The sequence below is a fragment of the Equus caballus genome, chromosome 11, assembly GCF_041296265.1.
Source record: "Equus caballus isolate H_3958 breed thoroughbred chromosome 11, TB-T2T, whole genome shotgun sequence".
NCBI lineage: Eukaryota > Metazoa > Chordata > Mammalia > Perissodactyla > Equidae > Equus > Equus caballus.
Genome location: NC_091694.1, coordinates 32,743,291 through 32,765,891, shown reverse-complemented (window position 1 = coordinate 32,765,891; position 22,601 = coordinate 32,743,291). Strand labels below are relative to the sequence as shown.

At 39.4% G+C, this 22,601-nt stretch overlaps 1 protein-coding gene across 3 annotated transcripts in view; it reads left to right on the top strand.

Annotated features, from left to right (window-relative positions):
• RNF43 (ring finger protein 43) overlaps window positions 1-22,601 on the top strand; it is a 59,962-nt gene that overhangs the window by 12,024 nt on the left and 25,337 nt on the right. The window lies entirely within an intron of this gene.

Here is a 22,601-nt window from a genome sequence, read left to right as displayed (position 1 = left end):
ATCACTAAACACCATGGCTTTCTTTTCAAATTGCCAGAAGTTCCTGTTAAATTGTAGTAAAATTAAAACAGAAAATTTAGCTTTAAACAGCATTCAACATATTGGGAGTTCTGTATGAACTGATAATCTCACTGGCTCAGTTTTAATTCTTCACAAACTACATAAAGGAATAGATAAATACTAAGGCTATGCAGAAGGTAAAGAGTATTTGAATATTATCTCTATTCAGCAAAATATGTTTCTAATACCAAGGTTTTTTTTTCTTATTATTTACTTGAGTCATTAGTATCTGTTATTTCTGTTCTCTAAAAGGTATTGATTTACGAGGAATATAGAGACCAACTCAAGAATGTATGTATCCACGATGACAACAACATTAGGCTGTTACCTGCTCTAAAGTTAGTAAACTGTATGGTACACATCATGTATTTTTATCATCATTAGAGATTATTTGGAATTTAGTTGGCTCCCTTTGGGTGAACAAAAAGTCCATAGGTGCCTTATGACCATTTAACGTGTGAAAGCAAGTCACTTAAACTTGCATGTGTTGGGATAGGTTTGATGGGGTAACTACATTTAAGATGCTCTCCAGCTCTAAACAGTTAGAGTTTATGCTTATTCTAGAAATAGACTTATCATAATAAGGGGACATGTAACTTGCTTATTTATTTCTTTTTGCTGAGATAAAATTTGTTTGGTAGGTGGTGTCAAAAAGCCTGACCCAATTACTTAAAATCATACAACAAATTGGTAGCAAAACTAAGCATCAGATTCAGTTGTACTCCTACTCCTCTGGTCCTATACCATCTTTAGATTCAGTTAACACACTCAAAAAGGTGTTTTTCTCTGGAGTTTTATGTTTTTAAGTATCTGTACTGGATTGAGGACCCTTATTCTAAATCCTTCATCAAGACTGTCCTAGGGACCCAACCACACCGACTTCAATTACAAACCTGCATCTAAGTGAATCCGAACCTTTGGAAAGGCTTGGAAAAGCCGGAGATAGCCTGGAGCCAGTCTGGGCCATAGTAGGAAAAGGAGAATGATGCATCTGATCCTAAAATACTTGGTGAAATCGACCTATTAGAGATAAGATGAAAATTACACTAGAAATAAGATTTCAGAACAGCTGGTAGGTGTTCATGCGTGGGGCTGGGGGATAGTGCTCTAGTATGTAAGCATTTGGAGGCATCTGGGAGGAGTGGAAATGGGGCCATCTGATTAGTAACTGTGCCTTGTTATTAAACCGTGACTTTCTGCATTGTGTATCCCCAGAGCTGGAAAACTTCCGCTGGCAAAAAAAAGAGAAGGACTGCCGTGCTGTTGCTGAGGGCCATACAGTAGACACAAAAGCGCCTTCTTAGAGGCCTGCAGCAGAGGCAGCTTGTACAGGCAGGCCCGTTCCTCTCAAAGACTGGGAATCAGATTCTTTCCCCAGGGGGTTTCCAACTAGTTTGCACTTCAGAAAAATCTTTTCTTTCTCCTGCTGTTCACGCCCTGCAAAGAATTTTCTTCCAACCAAAGAAATTGTTTTATAATCAAAGATCCTTGTCCTTAGTTGTTGGACATCAAAGAAAGTTTGGAGGAGACTGGGGGATTATGTGAGCGCCTAGAATTTATTTTAAATGCAAACTTGCAACATTAGCAAGTCCCCCAAAGAATATACTTATCTCAGAGCTGGGAGACAGCCTAATATAACCAAGTATCTATCCTTCCTTGGTTGGATACAAATGAACTGAGTAGCTATCTGGACTTAACTCTTATGTTTGGTTCTTGAGGTTCTTAATGGAAGAGGCTCCCTTACTCTACTTGCCCTTTTAAAATCTGATATTGGGAAACATCAAAATCTATCGATAAACTTGAAACAACAAAAACCCTTTTTTAACCTTCAATACTTCAACTCTGGGGGATGAGGGGTTTCTCCCAGGGCAGTTGATGATATCACCAATGTTGAGAGCCACATTCCCTGCATTCTCTACTGTCTTGGAGGTGTTGATGATGTCATTTTCTCCCACAGAGGAAAACCTCAGCACCCTGAGGGCCTGTACTCAGGTCTTGGCAGGTAAATGAAGGAGGAACTTACTTTTGGATTTAAATTGATTGAGTCAGGCATAAAGAGGCACGACCATGTTAAGTACTAAGCTTCATAGTCTCATCTCTGGGGCCTGAATAGACCGTTTATCATTTACAGAGAATTAAGACTGTAACTTTAAGAAGTTATTTTCTGGGTAAGAACAATGATTCATTTAATATTTTGGTTCTTGCACTTTGGGCCATTTATAGGGCATTGTTCCCAGAGATTATGGCTCCTTCTTAAATATCCTCTGAATCTATGAATTTTTCTAAACTTTCCTGGAACCCATTTATAGATTATCTAGTTTTTCCTTCCTAGAGCAGATTAACAACAACAAAAACAAGAATTAGGAAAAATAAAGTGATGGATAGGACAGATTGAGGCAGAATTACGCCCTGGGCAAAGTACATCCTTGTTATTTTAATCTTGGCTCTGTGGTTATGAACAGAAGAGAGTGTTTGCTGTAGAAGACTTCCAATCTCTTCCTATTCCTTCATGGCAACCACAAAGTAGTGGTTGGAAAGAGAATTCCAGGAACACCAAAAATGCTCACAATTTCCAAGAGCGGCAGCTACACTGCCCCCACAAGGATGCTTTGAGCACTCTTGCTTGGAACCTTCTTGTGGTTAGGAGCCCACACCATCAATCACAAAGGCTTGCCCTGAAGACAAACCTGGTAAAAATGTCAATTGTCAATATTTGCCACCAGAAACAATCCTGTATATTTTTACTGTGTTCTGTACTCACATGCTATAGTTTTTTTTTTTTTTAGAGAAAGACAGTCTCTTTGATGGAATCATCAACTGACCATTCTCATAAAAGTTAAAAAGGCACTAGTTTGTACTAGGAAGATAAGTTAGGATGTGAGGAGTAGGCAGTATTTGCCAAAGGTTGTTTTTTTTTTTTTTTTTTCCTGAGGAAGACTCACCCTGTGCTAACATCTGTACCAATCTTCCTCTTTTTTTTGCTTGAGGAAGATTTGCCCTGATCTAACATCTGTGCCTGTCTTCCTCTATTTTATATGAAGGTCACTGCCACAGTGTGGCTGAGGTATAGGTATAGGTCCTTGCCCAGGATGTAAACCTGTGAACCTGGGCTGCTGAAGGGGAGCACACTGAACTCAACCACCAGGCCATGGGGCTGGCCCCTTGCCAAAAGCTTTTTTTTTTTGAGGAAGATTAGCCGTGAGCTAACATTTGCCACCAATCCTCCTCTTTTTTTCCTGAGGAAGATTGGCCCTGAGCTAACATCTGGGCCCATCTTCCTCTGCTTTATATGTGGGATGCCTGCCACAGCATGGTTTAATAAGCAATGCTTTGGTCCACACCTGGGATCTGAACTGGCAAACCCTGGGCCACTGAAGCAGAACGTACAAACTTAACCACTATGCCATTGGGCTGGTCCCCCAAAAGTTTTTCATTTCACTCAGCAGTGCTAACTTGCTTGTGCTACTCCTATGCAGGTATTAGATTACAGTTTTGGGGGTTTTTTTGACGCTAAGAATATACTGTTGGAATTCACTAAAATGTACAAGTGTCCCTTTAGTTTATATAGGGGAATAGGGAATTGAACTATATGTAAGGGAAGAGCCCAACCTACAACTGGCCTTTCATTTTCAGAATTTTATTTCTCCTAGGTTGATGTATGCTTAAACCAAATTGTTGTTATTATATAAAGTGCTCTAGTTTTCCAAGCAATATCAATCTTCAAGGTATGGAACAGGATTTGGCATTTTGCTTCCATTTTTACTGTTTTGTTTTCTAAAGGGAAGTTTGAATTGGAGCCTGTCTGGCAGGATTCCATACTTCTACCAAAACACCTGTCCTCGCAGAGACAATGGAATCAAAAGTCAAGTTCTTTATGACTGCACCTGCCTTGTAAGTGCTGCCAGAAGATCTGATTTGTTCCTGTAGCCAAACTTTGTTCAGAAACTGTAGTCCTTGGTACCCAAACAGTGGGTACATACACCCAAAAACTTGGATGTCCTAATTTCAGGAAGACTAGCACTAGTTCTCCCATTGACTTCTATGTAGTTTTTTGTGTCGCATTCAATGATTATTTTCTGTTTGTTAAATAGAGGAGATGTAACTTTCTGGTTCACTTCGTTTTCAAGATTTTTGCGAGGCTCTCCTCTTGATGAACCATTTGGTAATTTACTATTTGGAAATTGCCTTATTATGCATCTGGTAAACATGAGGGAGAATGTGATCTACCCAAAAGAGATCAGGAACATAACTCCAAAGTCAGAACACCATGCAGAGTTTCCAGGAGTGAGAAGTTACCGTTTGTTCCTGCCTCTTTTTCCTTTTCCCAGAAATGTAAGTTACCCTGTGGGACACCAGTTGAATGCTGTCTGATTAGGCAATTGTTTTGGAGGCAATCTAACTCCTTTGATGAAGACTTTTCTCCTTTTCAATTATCAGAGTGTTTCCTGGGCTCCCTTAGGGTAGAGTTACTTCATTATCTTCTAACTTTATGTATAATTGGAGGCCTTCTGGCTTAAGAACATAATTTCTATTACCAATCAGATAATTGAAGATAATATGCCCACCGAATAATGCTCTTTGCACAGTATCCACATGTAATGATATAATATGATAATAAGAGCATTCTACAATGAGGGACAACATCCTACAGTGAAAAGAGCTCTCAGAAGTCTTGTGTTTTAATCTCAGCTCTGATCCTTCTTAGCTTTATGACCTTCAGGAGAATTGCTTAACCTCTTTGAGCCTGTGTCCTCACGAGTAAAATGGGGGTAATAGTAATAGTCTGCCTACCTGAAATGATAGAAGGTATGAGAATTGTCTTTGAAATGGAAAATGTAAGGTATTATTAGTAGTAATTAGACTTGAGCTCTTTCTTATTTACCTAATTACCATAAGAAATATTAAGTTTATGGGTTATTGATTTAGGCTCAGTTAACCTATTTGAATTCAATTTAGCATTATCCTAAAATAACTAAGCAAGACTATTTATATTTTTGATGTAGCTAAAAGACAAAGCTTTAGAGGCCAGCCCTGGTGGCCTAGTGGTTAAGTTCATCATGCTCCACTTTGGTGGCCCAAGTTTGGTTCCTGGGCGTGGACCTACACTGCTCTGTTAGTGGCCATGTTGTGCTGGTGACCCACATACTAAAAATAGAGGAAGATTGGTATGGATGTTAGCTCAGGACGACTCTTCTTCAGCAAAAAGGAGAAAAATAGACAAAGCTTTAGATTAAAAATTTTGTGGGCCAAAGAGCTGATTAAATTTTACCATAATGTAGTAACCGGTAGCCTTAGTGGCTTAGAGAATGACTAATAGTATATAGGTTCTAGGGTGGGAACTTAAGTTCTCTTATTGCCGTGCTTGTGCCATGGTGAATCACTTGCCCTCCTGGACCTTTGTACATGTGGCCGTGCTACATTGGTAAGCCCATTATCTTCCTTCCATGATCAATGGGTGATCACTGACACAACACAAAGCAGCTACTTTCTAAGTTTTTACTTCTCGGAATCAGAAGGATCCTGGAACCATATTACATAACACTCTTACATTTTTCCTTTTTGAAATTTTGGAGTATTCTTTTAATTGCTGCTACCCTGAAAAAACTGCTCAGACTGCTGAAGCTTCAGCTTCCTGTATAGCTTTGCAGCCATTTTCTAAGGGCTAACAGGGAAGGAGTTCAGGACTTTGAAGGGAACTAATTTACCCAGTTCCTTATATCCGTACTGTGCTGGTCCCAACATGTAGTTCTTTGAAGCTCAGCAGATAAGTTTCCATCTGCTTGGAAATTACCCACAAGTCCCTGAGACTCCCAGTTCCCCATCTGAGAAGTAATGGGTCAAAATGAGAATAAGCAGTTTCAGTCATAGTACCCATCAAGATTTGTGGCCTGGAAGTCATTTTCAGTTAAGGATCATCCTTAGAGCCACCTCAGAGGCTAGCCTTCTACAGTAGGGAAAATCCGTATTCCATACTATAACTTTACCAATTTGAAGTCTCCCCCCAAGACAGGTAAATGATGGGATAAAGGTAATTATGGGTTTTCTCATCTTTTCTACTTACCTGTTCTCTGTTATGATTAAACACACATAGCTTATAACTCTTTTAGAAACAAACTCAATTACCATTATTATCCTTTCAACACTTGCATGGTATTATAATCCATTTTAATCACAGTGTGACATAGTGGGAGTCAGGAGACAAGTGTGTGTGGTGGGGAAGATGGAGGGGGCAAATGTTTTCACTTGTATTGTTTCTGGGAAGCGTCCTTCCTCTCTGAAGGTACTTCTTGGCGAAAACTGTTTTCTTCCCAAGGCCTAATAAAGATTAGTGAGAGATGTCTGCAAAGCATTTGAAGCTCTTTGAAATAAAGGCACAGATAAACACTCAGTATTACTGTTATTATCATTAAAAAGGAAAGCCCAGCATGTGATGTTTTGGGTCACTTCCAGCGGCCTTGTTTGATGTTCATGGTTCTTTCTTTGACCTTTACCTCTTGATATCTTTATACGTTTATTGAGGCTGTTGAACAAAGTCTTGAGATCCTAAGCAATAGGATGTTAAGAGTGAATGACTGCTAGCCTCCATTTCTATGGATGGAATGTCTCAAAATAGGTTTAAAGTAAATAGTTCAGGTTTCTGACTTTGGATACCTTGTTGTTCAAGTTTGGCAGTCTTGGTGGCAAAGTTAATTTAATATCTGATCATTTGAGTTTTCATTTCCAATTCTATTCCTTACTTTAGAACCAGGGTTTTACAGGAAATTTTTCATTAAATAGAATAAATGCCAAATTAACTGGGATTTTTTTCCTATACCATACTTGTGAGTTAGTGATAAGTTAAAAGAAAGAAGCAGATATAAAGGATCTAAAAAACAAATAATATAACAACTTCCAGAAATAAAACAAGAACTTCCTAGGGACACCATCAGTTCAGCCCAATCTCCTATATTTCAGAATGTAAATTATTGCACACTAATAAAGGACCGTAATGATATCCTTGTAGTGTTGTAAGATACCAAAGATACCAAATAAAGGCTAAATTATGTTCAGTATAATGTATTTAGGCAGGAAAGGGCACCAATATATTTTAGAAAGGGTTTCAACAGTTCAGACTGAATTTAAAAGGGCTTACTCCTGGTCCTTGGAAAGCTAAATAAATCACAAACTTTTTTTTTTCTTTTTGTGAGGAAGATTGGCCCTGAGCTAACATCTGCTGCCAATCTTCCTCTTTTTGCTTGAGAAGGATTATCACTGAGATGACATCTGTGCCAATCTTCCTCTACTATATGGGATGCCACCACAGCATCGCTTGACCAGTGGCGCTAGGTCTGTCCCCGGGATCCAAACCTGAGAACCCTGGGCCACCAAAGGGGAGCACATGAACTTAACCACTACACCACTGGGCTGGCCCCCTAAATCACAAACTTTTATGTTGTGCCGTCTATATTCAAGGATTTGTGCTAATCAGAATATCCTATTCCCTAATTGGCAGCTATGTTTGAGAATCGAGTAGAATTAGTGCCCAATTTTGGGGGGTTTTTTAATGCTGCTGGTCTTGCATTAAAAAATACAGTTTTTTGGGCTGGCCTGGTGGCATGGTAGTTAAGTTCACACGCTCTGCTTTGGCAGCCCAGGGTTTGCCAGTTTGGATCCTGGGTGCAGACCTACACATCACTATCAAGCTATGCTGTGGCAGGCGTCCCACATATAAAGTAGAGGAAGATGGGCACAGATGTTAGCTCAGGGCCAGTCTTCCTCAGCAAAAAGAGGATTGGCAGTGGATGTTAGCTCAGGGCTAATCTTCCTCAAAAAAAATTCAGTTTTTTGAGTTTGTGGGATTGCTGTGTTGTTTTGTGAAAAAAGAGCACAGTCTTCATAGCCCTAGTTGATGAACTGTTTATTTGTTTTAGATTTTAAATAGTTGTCCTACAATAAAGTTTGCTTACAAACACACGCATATTTTCCCCTTCTAGTTTTTCAATTGAGTTTGATTTTTCAATCACCACACCAATTTCTGCATCTCCACACACACAGATTTTTTTATGTCTCAGCTTAGCTCTCACCAAATAAATGTAAAGCAGGAAAAAAAATTTAAAAATTTCCACCAGAACCAAAGGAACTCAACAGATTCTATAGGAAATTGAATATGAGGATGATGTACATCACACCAACCACTAATGGAAAATTATTTGAAATTAACATCATGTTTAGCTTTATGCAAAAGCAACCACCATGAAACTACTATGGTAGTGTATGTGTGCGTATACATAAAGGATTGAAAATGAGTGCTGGGCTAGAATGAAAATACATATTATATATACTTATAAAGAATATATATGCTACATGTTATTATAGCTGTAACATATCAATATATATAATATATAATATATATGCTTTGATAACATATTATAATATATACTAATTATTATATTATATAATATTATTTAATATTATATATAGAACATATATGTGGAATATAGAATATATGTATATTTTCTAAATACTTATTTTAAATCTTTTAGGGGAAGCTACTTCCTCTAAGCAAACTTTGGACCAGTCTCTGAAAATAGTTGCCTTTGGAGACCCTGAAGCCAAATTATCTGGCCTTTGAAATTTTGCCTATTCAGAGCATGGTCACATGCAAAATGGATAACCTTAGGCCAGTCCCCCTTGTATCCTTTTTCCTGAAGCCCCCTCTTATGTTCATAATTTTAGTTAATTTGATTTTCAGAAAACAGTTAAGTCTAATCTCTTCACAAACTGACATCTTTGTCTGTTTCAGCCCTGTCTCAAATTCAGCGTGTTTTCTTTCCCATAAGTTCTGCTCGCTCATCTTTCCTCAATTATGTTGGCTATCTCTCTCCTTAAGAATTTTAACCTACATTTTAATCCCTTTCTGTTTCTTTTTTCTCATTTTCGTTTTGGGGTCATTAAAAAATCTGTGTCCACTGTCAAATCAAATGTCTCTTCTCACTATGAAAATTTGTTATCAGTCTTGTATCCTCCATATTTTGTTGGTCTTATTTAGGTTGTGGTTTTGATGACCAGGCCTGTTCCCTTCTATGCCATGTACTACACCAGGTTCACTGTATGTGTTCAACAAATGTCATAAAGTAACCATCGTTTTGTTGACTAAGCTGGTGTATTTCCGCTGTTGTTCATCTGCAGGTGGTTTTCCACAGGCTGCATTAACGGGCAACTGCATGCCAGGTTACATGCTGACGGCTGTGTCTTCCCTCTTCCCATCAGAAAAAGATCCTTTTCTCCTTCCTGTTAAATGAAAGCTTAGATTTTAGAGAAAATTACAAAATACAGAAAATGAAAGAGAAGAACTGAAATCACAGCATCTGTGGTTTTCTTTATGCTTAATGGTAAGGCAGCATCCTAGAGGATTTTATTGTAATATGTTGATGAAATGTTTATAGTCATCCCTTTGCAGTTTGTTTAGAAGGTAGTTTCTAAGCAGCAGTTCCTGCATCATCTAGAAAACTTTTAGCTAGAGAAACCACATTTCTTTCACAAGCTGTAGAACCAGTCTAATCTTTTTTTGAGTTTGTTTAACACTTCATCTTTATAGTGAAGGACAAGTTACATGATCTTCCTTCCAAAAGAATGTTTCTCAGATTTTTATGTTTTATAGCTTTCTGATTTCACTGCCATGATAGATTTACTTATCAGGGAACTGTGACTATCTCTACAAGTTCAGGTGTGCACAACAGTAAACTATCCCTTATGAAGAAGAAATAGCTTCATAGCTGTTGCTGTGAGAGTGGGTTTGGATGCATCTTACTGTGGATCCAGACCTCTGGTTAGAAATAATTGAGTCATGTGTATGTTTAAAGATAGGGAATTTACCATCACATTATATTGCCTCATATTGACAATACCCTTTCCATAATCTTTGGATAGGTAGGTCATGCTATGACAGACCATTTGGCTCCCTCAAAGTCATTAGCTTGTATTTTTTCCCAAAGGAATTTCAGATCCTGTTCAATATTTGCTAGTTTTGCTAGGTGCTGAAGGCAGAGAGGTTGTAGTAGTATTCTTGTGAAGAAGGAAATTAGTGTTTCTTATCTATTTTCCATATATTGTCAATCTGTCCAAGCAAACTTATTATATGGAAAACTGATAAGGAACTTTGTTTTCCTCTTGATATACTTGCCTGCACAACACCATGCCCCACTTTGGAGAACCCTATGGTAGAATTTCAGCTCTCTAGATAAGGTGGAATAACTGTAAAATAGCTGAACCATTGTGCCTCCATGGATTTTTACAACCTTGAAGGTGAGAGGAGTTGGGAGGATGAAAAGGCACCATTTTTTCTCCTTAAGAATCCTAAAGATCAAAGACACAGCTAGTGTTGCAGTGAAGACAATGGATCTGAAGCAGTCCAGTTACTGGAGAGGTAACTATTGTGTGCACTATAGCCTTCCTGTTGTTCTCCCCTAAAATATTCATCTCGGTGGCCCTTGCCCTTCCCTGTGAATCATCTCCTCAAGTCTTTTTATCCTTTTGTTCGCCTGTTTTGAACTTCTTGTGTATTAATCTCTCTTACAAAGTAAGGGCTCTAAGTGGTGGATAGTAAGTACTCAAGGTATATTCTCACCCATGCTATGTGAGGAGGATTGTTGAATTATCTTGTTTCTGCATATTTCAAGCTGCAATAATATCACCCTCTAAGTTCTTGCTCCCTTGACTTCTTCTGTTTCCCTAATAACTTTCAAAATTATTTTTCTCCATTTGTACAATATCCAACACATTACTTTTCTTCATTCTACGTGATATAAAATCAATAACCACCTAGGTAGAGAGGCTAGAGACATATTCTCTTCCTTCTTTGAGGCTATTTTCTAGAAGAATATGGGGCCCAATTCCAAGGGATTGTCTGAAATTTCTTCATAAAATTCACCATCAACTGATAGGATTTACTTTTGTAGTTTTACTTCAAGCTCACCACTGACTCATATTCTTTCTACAGTTTCAGTGCAACCAAGATTTCGATGTGTATTCTAAACTGAACACTGGTCTTTCCCCAGGAGAGAGGAGTATCCTCAGTAGATAGGAGTCTAGAGAATATTGGAAGTGCTTCTCTGAAGCAACCCAACAATATCCAACTGTATTTCTGTTCCAGGCATTGTGCAAGTAAATGCACATGGGATGTGGTCTGTTGCAGAAAATATTAATGCATTACAATGAATTCCTGAAATCAAATCAGTCAGTTTCCTAACCTACACTCGAATCTAAATAGTAATGTCGAGTTCATCTCTACTTCAAGGTAGGTAGTCTGAAGAATAGTCTTTCAACGTGAAGGCCTATCGCCCGTTATACAGGGTGGGTCACCAGCTGCTCCATAATAGCAACATTACCCAGCAAGTTAGGACAGGAGAATAAAATAACTATATCCAATTGAAACTGCAAAGGAAATTAAAGGAAACAATGTAACAATGATGATTATATTCATATGTGGATAAAAGAGCATGAGTTGCATCCACTGTCCCCAAATTTTCTTGTGAGAACATTGTGTGATAAGTTATATGATGTCTATTCCCTCAACATGAGGCTATGTAGGGGAATAAAAAAGCTGTGTAACCCTTCCTTAGATTTTGAAGACACGTATCCTCCTTTGAGAGAGTTAAAGTAATGATAATAGTTTTGGAGTAAACGTGCAACTGTCTTGTGTATTAACTTTGGATTTATAGGTCTTAGTTGTAGGGACTGCCATTTATTCCACTTTCAAATGTATTCAGAGGCAACTAGGTACTTAATAAAGAAATAGTAAAAACTTTTACTATGTTCCATCAGTTAGCATATAATTAATTAATAACCAACCTCAGTGTTCCCTGGCTTGAGTGCTCTTTAACGTTTGCTGCACGCAGAAAGCTTTTCTAGCATTATTGGTGTTAAATCTATTTTTCTGTCATAAGCCAGCTGGTTTCCCATTATACCTAATGATTAATGCTAGTATGTATTTGTGTGAAAAACATTTTGATAATGTTCAAACAGATGCCATACAGTTTTTGGGACTCACCTGAATAAAGAGATGTCCTCTTAGCTCCTCCTAACTTTATTTACAATCCTTTTTGGAGTCTGTTATTCTAACCCAGCCTTCAGGTGATGTTCTTTTTTAACTTGTGCTTTGCTCTCAGAGAAAACAATATACTTTCCTCCCTCCTCTGTCTGCTGCCCTATAATAATAAATCCAGCCTTACAGATCTCCTGTCTTAGAGGCTTCAGTATCATGTGGTAGTTCAGATTTCTGCTTCATCTCAAGGGTCTTATTTCCCTACCCTCATCTCCTCTAGCTGCCAGCTGTGAAGACTCTTACCTACACCTCCTAAACTGCTTAGAGAGGAATCTGGTTCTCCTGGCCCCAGTGCTGACCTTGACCCTTTCCCTAGTCCTGAGCAGTCCTGGAAACTCAGCCCCCTCAGCACCTAATTCATGCCTCTAACTTTCTTGCTCTGGCCTCAGGAGAGAGCACATTCTGAACACTCCTCCTTTTGTGTCGGCATCTCTGTGAGGTGCTTTGGAAGGACTCCAGCCAGGCATGGAAGGGCTCTTTGATAATATCTGACGGGTGGGTAAGAATTTTGGGCACCTGGCCAAGATACACATTGCCTGTAATCGTTAACTCAGTCTGTAAACAGTTCAAACGGCACTGAGAGGCCGTCAGTTATTACATTAGAAGAAGCCTTTCATCTCTCTTGCTTAGAAGCCAGGCGTCCAGCATTGGCCCACACTGTGGCAATTGGAGCCACAGTGCTCTGTGCACTGCCACCAAGGCCTGAGACATGCAGAGATATACAATGGAACCTGCTCCAACTGACTGACTTTCAAACTTTCAGCATTGGAGCAATAACTAAATCATTAATTTCCTTTTGTTCTGCACCTGGCTGATGCTGGCAGGAAAAAAAGAAAAAAGGGAAAAAAGGACCTTGACCAGGAATAAAGAGCAGGGAAGGAATTATCATCGGGGATCGGAAATTTCATTTTTCAGCTCAATTTTCCTGCTTATATTCATGTTCTGAAAACTTTACAATGTCATCATTCACACCTTTTTATTTTGCCCCTTTATTCCAAATTGATTCGAAGTTTAGCTGTCAGTGTACTGTGTCTTCAATTAGCTTTACAGTCATTCAAGATTACTAGGCCCTAAGTGCAAGGCACAAGGCTGGCCCTGGAGATGGCCCAAAGAAGCATAAGATAACGAACATTCCTGCCCTCCAGGTGCTTACTAATTGAGAGCTGAAGATAACACTAGGTATATCCCAGGGATAACTACCACCACGAGCACTTATAATCAGTGCCAGCATTAAGGTGTGTGATGAGTTGCTAGCCGAGTTCGCAGTCAGGAGAAAGAACCGCAGCGTGGACAAGTGTGATGAGGGAAACTCCTTTCCAGTTCTGTGAAAGAATTTTTGTCAGAACTTTTTTTATTAGCTTCTTTTTCTTCATGTTTCTTGTCCATTTTCTTTTGCCTTTTTCATCAAGTTGCTATTTTTCCTGAGCACATATTGAGTGTTCTAGGCGCTTGGTAAATGGAATCATCAAGCCTCTTTTAGAAGTTTTCTGAGGAGTAGAGTTTTGCAGAGATGGAGTTGAGAACTGCCTTCTCATTGAGGCTTCTGGTACCAAAAGATGGCTCAGGAAAACCAAGCACAACTTACTCTAAGCATCTTAGTTTCAGAAGATCCTTTACTGATGAATATTTTTAAAGATGTTCAGACAGTTTTAAGGCTACTGTTGCTGAAGCAGTTTGAGCAAAATTTAGGCCATAAGTTTTAAATAAACAAGTGAAACAAAATCCTGTACTCACTGTATTCAAGGTGAGCATAAAGCCCCAGATTTTGCCCCTTAGTGTAAGGGGCACCAGAATCTTCTGTACACGGGAATCCCGGTGTAAGGCAGCTGGACTCTTTTCCTCTACAAAACAATATCGTAACACTTGCCCCACTTACTTCTACCAAAGGAAAATGATAGAGCCATAAGACATTCTTCCAGAAAAAAAGGTGGGGGTGGGGGAACTGTCACATAACTAACTTGACCTGGGCCTTCGTAACCTGTTTGTTCGAAAGCTCTCATCTCGTGCCTCTTATTTCCTTTGTTTCATTTCCCATTTTGCTTAGCTTTCTGGGTCACCTCTTCATTCCTTTTACATATTTTGGATTTAGAGTTTGCCTCTGTCCCACCATCAAGTTTTCTTTGCTGATTCTGAATGTAGCTTTGGAGGAGCATGGATAAAATAAAAGAGAAGGCGTGGCTTGGGGATGTGCAACCTTCCACTCCATCATGGGGTCTGCTTCTGATTTACCAGTTTGCTGAGGATAAGCGCTTCCGTATATCCTTTCTTTTACCCAGGACAACGAAGACCTTCCCCTACTTTATAGAGATAAACAGCTCAATCTTAAAAAAGAAATTAAGTCCTTTAGAAGAAAACATGCACTAGAGCAAACAAAATCCAGTTTCTTTACCATTTGCTCAACATTGTTATTCGTTCCTGGTAAGCGGGAAAATGGTTATTTGAAAGGATGTGTTAAATCACATTTATACAGAAGAATTGTAGAAATACAGAATTTATAGTACTTATACAAGGAGGCTTTGAGGCATGCTATCTGATCCACCCAATTCGATGCCCTGGTTAATTCTGAGGCCATTTACAGGTTTAATATGATGGGGAAATAATGGAGGAAGCCCCTGCTGGTTCTACCTGAATATAGTCTGTCTTTTGAGAAATGATCAGTCTTGAATTTTGGCTCCCCGCCCTTGTTACTTTCTTTATACCTGTAGTAAGGAAACTGGCTAGAATTATTTTAGTCCCTCTAGATCAATGATTCACAAATTTTAATATGTATCAGAATCAATTTTAGAAGAATTGTTAAAACACAGATTGCTGGGCTCTACTCCTTGGGTTTCTGATTCAGTACTTCTTACGTAAAGCCTGAAAATGTGCATTTCTAACAAATTCCCAGGCGATGTTTATGTTATTGTGTCCTGGGGATCACATTTTGAGATCCACTGCTATAGGTTACTGCCTACTTTATAACCACAATGAGTTTAACAGATATTGACTGTCTTCACATGGCCAGAACATCCACCTTGCATTGAAGTGACTGTGGCTTTAATGTGTGAAGGCGGACCCTTAATTATGAGAGATTTTGTCCTACTTGCAGAGATTAAGTGGCCTGAAGTTTAGATCATTTGCCTACAGGCATCTGGCAAATGGTTTCCTGACCTTTAAGCAGCAGATAGCAGGTGGGAGCTTGCTTTTGGAGAAATTGTTAGCTGGGCTGCAGAACTAATAATATGACATAAGGAGAACAAAACCAATGCTTTTAATTAGTTTCTATTTCATCCTCAAAGAGAAGATCTCAAGGTTTAGGAATTCTAATTTTTCTTCTTTCCACTTCCCCGAGCTACAGAACCTCTTAGGTTGTACGTTAGATTATTTTAGAAGCTAAGTGATTCTAGTTTCACTAGCATGGCAGGCTACACAACATCATCCCTTCTTTTTATGAATTTATTATAGTGGGACCAGCTCAAGTGAACCAACAATCACAAACTCTACATTTAATAGAATTCATTTATGCAGCTGTTTTAACTTTTGCTAAGTGTTCTCATGCATTGAGCTTAACATCTAAAATATTACACCAACAGTACTACACCTGAAGATAGAAACAGCTCTTGGCAACTGTGTCTCCAGCCTTGTTTTTCCACTCAAATTCCAATTCTTATTTCAAATTGCCTATAGGATTGAAATGTTCATCTCTAATTCAGTATTCCTAAGACTGAATTAAATTTTCCCTGCTCAAAATCAACTTCTTTTTCCAATATTCCTTTTTTTTGGTTGATGCAATATTTTTTCCCTCCAATTCTCCAAGTTTAGAACCTTTAACTCCTTCATCCCTACAGTTCAATCAATCAGCGAGTACTTTCAGCACTTCCTTTATAATTTCTGTGATTCATCCCTTCGCCTTTTAACTGTTAACCACCAGAGTTCAAGCTTTCATCATGCCAGTACTACATTACTGGAACAGCTCTCTAACTGGTTTCCCTACCAGCAATTTTCTTTTCATTCCACTATAATTTTTACTCTGATACTAAATTGTTCTGCTTAAAATATTGGGGGGTTTTTGGGGGTTTTTTTGGGAAGATTAGCCCTGAGCTAACATCTGCCAATCCTACTCTTTTTGCTGAGGAAGACTGGCCCTGAGCTAACATCCGTGCCTATCTTCCTCTATTTTATATGTGAGATGCCTGCCGCAGCATGGCTTGACAAGTGGTGCATAGGTCTGCGCCCAGGATCCGAACCAGCGAACCCTGGGCCTCCCAAGTGGAACGTGCGAACTTAACCACTGTGCAACCAGGCCAGCCCCTTAATATGCTGTTTTCATCATAAGATCTCCTTGCTTAAAAATTTAGAGTGATATTCCTTTTTCACATGTGCCAGCAAGGTCTAACTCTTATCTTGATGTTCAGTGGCCTTCACAGTTTGACCCCTATCTCAGCTGTCCCAACTATCTCTGCAGATCTATTTTTTAGTCATAGGAGTCTTCCTGTACCTTAAAGACTTGAGAGAAACTGGTCAAGAACCTTTATTTTCCTCTCACTTGGTCTCTTGTTTTTCCTCAAGGCTGTAGCTGGGAAGTTCCCATAATCCATGTGACAGACGCCTATGGAACAGATCCTACTTCTTTTACTTATGTGGCTATTTTTCTCCTATTCAGATGCTGTCTTCCTTCAGGGCTAGCTTAAGATCTATCTTCTCCACAAAGCCCACAGGACCTAATGGCTCCACCATACCATGTGACACTTGATAGTATATCATTTTGTACCACCATTTATTTTGTGTATATGTGTATGCATTATCTCCCCAATAAGACTGCAACTCCTAGAAGGACCTAATACAATTTTGGGATGAAGATAGGTATTCATCAAAGACTTGCTGACTAAGAGGCCATATTTCAGGCCCATTCTGATGTGTGTGCCTATGGGGAAAATGTCCATGTATACCCATCCAGCAGCCTACTCAACAGTAACATCAAGTGATTCTGTGTATCTTGACAGGGAACATTTGGGAGCTGTTGATGTTCCCTGTTACAAAGAGTCTGGGGGGAAATTGTAGCAGCTGCTATTTTAGGGCGAGAGATGGCTCCAGAAACTGGCCTGATGATGTCCAGGCTAAGAATTGACTTAGTGACAGACGGCAACTCCGCTAGTTAGTATTTGGCTAGGAAGGGAATTCAGCCTCTGAAGCATTTCAGGTAGGTGTGGGCTTAGCAATGAGATATGCTGCTACTTTCTGAGGTAAACGTACCTACAGGCAAAAGCATGGCCTAATGACCGGGTGATCACTCTTGCACCCTAAGTACTCATTTATAAGGATCTGCACAGAGGTACCCACCAGAACAAACACTAAGAAGAAGCAAAGGAAAGTGCCTAGGACCTCAATGTAGTCACTGTGTCAACAGCAGTATCAGATAAGGTGGTTTTTATGGAGGCAGAGGCAGGGGGTGTGGTGGGGGGAAGAGACGATGCACCTGTGGTTGGTGATTCAGAAACTTGGTGCCACATTATATGGCACCATGAAGCTACCTTATGTTCCAGCCACCCCATGGTGGCTGATGTCATATAATTACCCATTTGCTAACTGGGCCAAGAGGAAATGGATTGGATGAAAGCCAGAGTAAGATATAGTTACATCTTAACTGAGCCGCATTCACAACCTATGAAACCAAATGGCTTTTTGGGACTCCTTTCTATACCAGGGAAGCCATTGTCATTTTCAACCTAACAGTGGTTGGTTTTTGTAGGTATCATGCATTTTTGCTTGCTTATGCCTGAGACAAATATTTTCTCATCCAAACGTATTCAAATGAGCACCCATGGCTCACACAAGTTGCCAAATTATGATATCTCAAGCAGGAATAGGGTCCAGACAATTCCTGTTGGCTGAACTAGGACTGAACTTAATCCTAGACTGACTCAGCTTCTGTCTTAAAGTTGTTTGAAATTCTGATATCCTGCCAGATATTGTTTCTAAAGAGTTCTCAGTGTAAAGTATGAATCATAAATGAATGGACTCTCAGGAGACCAAAGGCTTAAGCTTTCAATATTAATTCAGCACACATTTATTGATTGCCTGTTATGTTAGGGCATTGTGCTATGTGGGATATAAAGAAACCTTTGCCCTCAATTTAGTAGATGAGAATATAAAGCAAAAGGTGAAAAGTGCCATACAGTAAATATAAACAAGTTGACTGGGACATTTTAGATGAAGAAGATATTCTTCATGAAAGAGGTAGTATATAAACTTGCCCTTGAAGGACAAATAGGATTTTAAAAAGTGACAAGATAGGAGTAATAGGCATTCCAAGGGAATGTGAGAGAATGGTGAGTAATACAATTTAGTTTGGATAAGTGGTATAGTACCTTTAGGAGAGAAGTGGGGATAAAGCTGAAAAGCTGGAGGGGAAGAGGAAGGAATTAATACTTTTTGAGTGCCTACTATGTACAGGAACTGCTGGTACTTTAAATAAGTTATTTCATTTGACCTCTACAACGATTGTCTTGGGTGGATGGTGGTATCTGCATTTTTTTTACCCGTGAGGAAACCAAGACTCAGGAGGTTAGAGCACCCACTCAAAGTCACACACATCTTGTAAGAGACAGAGTTGAAATGTGAAACCAAGTTGTTTGATTCCAAAGCCAGTGCAGAGCCTTGATTTGATAGGCTAAGGGGTATGAATTTAATTCAGAAGGCAGTGAGAGTCATTGATGGTATTTCAACAGGACAATGATGTGATCAGTGCTATCTTTAGGAAGATTGTTTTTTGCAGAGATACATAGAGAGTTTTAGGATGGTGAGAAGCTGGAGACTAGTTAGAAATCTATTGTAGCGGTTCAGACTCCAGAGACATAGAGAAGGTAGTTTCCAAAGATGGGTTTGAGTGATTGGACAGAGAGGAGGAATCCTAATGACTCTAAGGTGTTCAGCCTGGGTCTCTAGGAAAATGATGGTGCCATTAACAAAAATAGCTGAGGGCTTATTGGTTTTGGGTGGAAGATGATATGTAGATTTGGTATATTTGAGTTTGAGGTACCAGTAAGACTACAAAGAAATAATATCTAACAGGCCTTTTGAAGTACAGGAGAATTTGACTTTGGAGACCAATTTGGGAATTATCATTGAAGATATTGGAGTGAATAAGGACCCCAGAAAAGAGAGAAAAGAAATCAGAGAATATATCCTTATATTTAAATAAGTAGAAGAAAAGAAAAAAGAAAAAGGAAGAGGCAACAAATGAGAGACAGAGAAATGTAAGAACCAGAATAGTGTTATGTCACGAACAGCTAGTGAGGGATTTGTCAAGCAGCAGTATTCCACAGACCAGAAGTAATTTAAGGGTATTTGTCTTGCTTTAGCATCAATCCCTTTTCTTAGGAAACAGCTGACACCATTAAGTTCAGATATGTCCCATTTTCTTTTTGCTTTCAACTATGTTATGGAGGAAATCAGGCAATCAAGAGAACTGTTTTCCTATTAAAATTGTGTTTGGTGGTCACATTTTTAATTTAAGCTAGTGAGAGCTCTCAATTTTACCGCTAGCAAAATAAAGTAAAATTTTCAAGTCTTGCCCTAAATCATTGGAGGCTTAGTTCCCAAGAATGCTCTTACAATTTTGGTGCTTATGTTCTTTTACTCTGTGACTCTTCGGTGGTCTGTCAAGTCTCCTTTCATTATATTTAGTACATGAAATCTGTGCCCAGAATTCAGGATTCCTAGTTGCAAGCCCAATATGCATTGCGTTGTCTCTTCAACCTAATTTGTGAAATGGGTGGTACTAATAAAGGGAGAATAAAATAGCTGATGAAGGATTATAAAACACTTTGCTAATATAAAATGAAACATCAAAGCTGAATAATAGTCTTAATTTAGGGTGAAGGGTTCCATTAGCAGAGTAAAAATAAAAAGGACAAAGGGTAGTGTTGCTTTGTACCTTGATAACAGTGTACAAATCAAAAGTACTGCTATTGATCCTCACTGCCCTGTGAACTCTCAACCCAGGAATTTGGCTCCCCTCCCTAACTCTCTAAGTATTTCCTTACCCACTAAGTCTGGTGATGGCACCTCCCCATATCTCCTGACAAATGCAAACAGGAACTTCTATTCAGCAGAGCCAACTTGATAACTGAGAAGATTCCTCTTCCATTTATCAGCACTTTGATTATCTTTTCGTATGTCTTACCATCTGCACTTAGCAAGAAAAATAAAGAGGTTAGAGCAATTAGGAAGTTACAAAGAACTCGGAGTTCACAAAGAGCAAGTCAAGGGATGTTCGGAATATTTGAACATACAGCCACATTTGGCGTGAGGGGGCCTACATACATCCTCAGGGCCAGAATAGGCCGGAGATCTGATCAAGCTGCTGGGAAGCTGAAGCAAAGATATCAAATGGCTCCTCAACTGAAGTCTTTAAAACTTGGGCTTCAGACATATCAACTTTTCAGGGTATTAAGGATGGAGAAAAGAAGTATAATTCATCTTTCATTCCACTAAAGGTGAGAAAAAGGAGCCACTCAGAAAAAATATGGAACGCTACTGGGAGTAAATGAACTCTGAGTTTTCCAGGCCTTTTTTGTGCAGATCACTGGTTCAAGTTGTCATAAAATCTTGGTAGGGACTGAAGTTCACCTGAGACACTTAGCCAACGCTACGGCCTAAAGCCAGTTGGGGGGCAAGAGTTTCTTTGAGTTAATTCTATAGGGATAAAAGAAATAAATAAAATTGTTTTTAATAGTCTCTAAAAGGCTCCTGTCCTGAAGGAGCTCCCCATCAGATCTGGGAGATAGACAGAAGGGCCCGAAATGATAAGAGAGCACTTTCAAAGCAATACAGCAAGAGTGAGTTAGTCTATCCGTTCATTTCACATTCTCCCAGTGTGTATGTGCTGTGCCCTGTGAATTTGCATTCCCTGTGTGTTGTTAACAAATGGCCTTAAGACCCTTGCGCATGAGCATGTCTTTGCATGACTGTAGATCTACAATCAGCTTTTAGTTCTCTTGAGAGCAGGAGCCATTCCCTTTTTTTGATGAGGAGATGCTTTCTTCCCCGTTAGGGATTATGCTCGACTCAGCACATCGATACTTAGGGAAGACAATAAAAGAGTTACTGGAGATGGGTTATTAAGCAGGAAGTTTTTCCTGAAAGAAGTGAGTTTTGTTCGGCGTTATGGAGGAGATTTAGGCATGATATAAAAGGGGAGGAAGAGAACTCTTCCTTGCTAAGAGGTCAAATTCCTGTAAAACTGACTTTAAAACTTAAATTTAGAGGGAGTATGCAGAAGTTTTCTCAAGAGAAAGCAGAAATTTGAAAATAATCATATCCTGATCAAATCGCAAGGCAACCACCAAATTTATTTGATCTCACATTTGTTTATTAAAACAGATAAGTCAGCATTCACTTTTTCTTAACATCTACTCTGTGCCTGGCACTATGCTAAGGAATGAATAAGTCCTAGTCCCTGATTTGAGGGAGCTCAGGATCTACTTTACAGAAAGGAGGAAAGGATTAATATTTTACTGAACTTCTACTAAGAACCACGCATTCTTCTGGAGGAAACTGGTAAGAGGTGGGGGGTCTCAGTGGGATACTGACTGATACAGCTAACTGTAAGAGGTAAGTGTCATTTAAGAATTTTTAATATATCACTTTAGGGGAATGTATGGGGGAAAGTGTTTAATTCTGGGGACTGAGGGCTGGTCAGGTGATTAGAGAAGGACCCAGTTTGGGCTGGGCTGGCGGGTCAAGGGTAAAAAGAGACAGATGTAGGACTTAGATCTTGGAGTCTCTGGCTCACAGGGGAAGAGGAGGTACCACTTTTTTTCTCTCTAGCGCCAAGTTGATAGGGAAAGGTCTAAAGGAAAAGAAAGAAAAGCGAATTTAGCAGAGAACCAAACTGCTTTCCCATCTCATACATTTTTTGTAAATGCTTTCTTAAGAGCAAAGATAGTGTTTTTCTGGTTTCATTCTCTTTAATGCCTATAACTCTGCCATAAGAGGCCACTTATATATCTCACTCTTTAGTAACTGGGAGCTCAAGAGATGCTGCTACTAGGAATTACTAAAATATTCAGAGGATGGAAATATCAACTGGCACCAATGCCAAGATATCCAGGCACCATCCGTAGAAACCTAGGGAAATGCTGAGCCCCAAATGGCAATCCCTTCCAGGCTCTCGCAACACCATCTCTCACTTGTTCTTTTATCCCCTGCCTGGAAGGCTACACTGTGGGTGGGAATAAAAATCTACTCTCCTATTGCATCAAGGCAGCTGCCAGCAGTCTGTTTGCCTTGTTCTTTGCTGGCAAATCATTAAACAGTCCCCCCAAAGCAGGCCTCTTCCCCAGGGCCACCCCATGGACAGGGTTTCAGAGCTGTGGTCAAAGGGCTGTCAGCAGTCAGGCTGGAGCCCTTGGGCTGTCTCCAACATAAGCCTCTCCTGACTGTTGCCTCTTCTGAACAGAAGTCTCCTTGGCCTGAT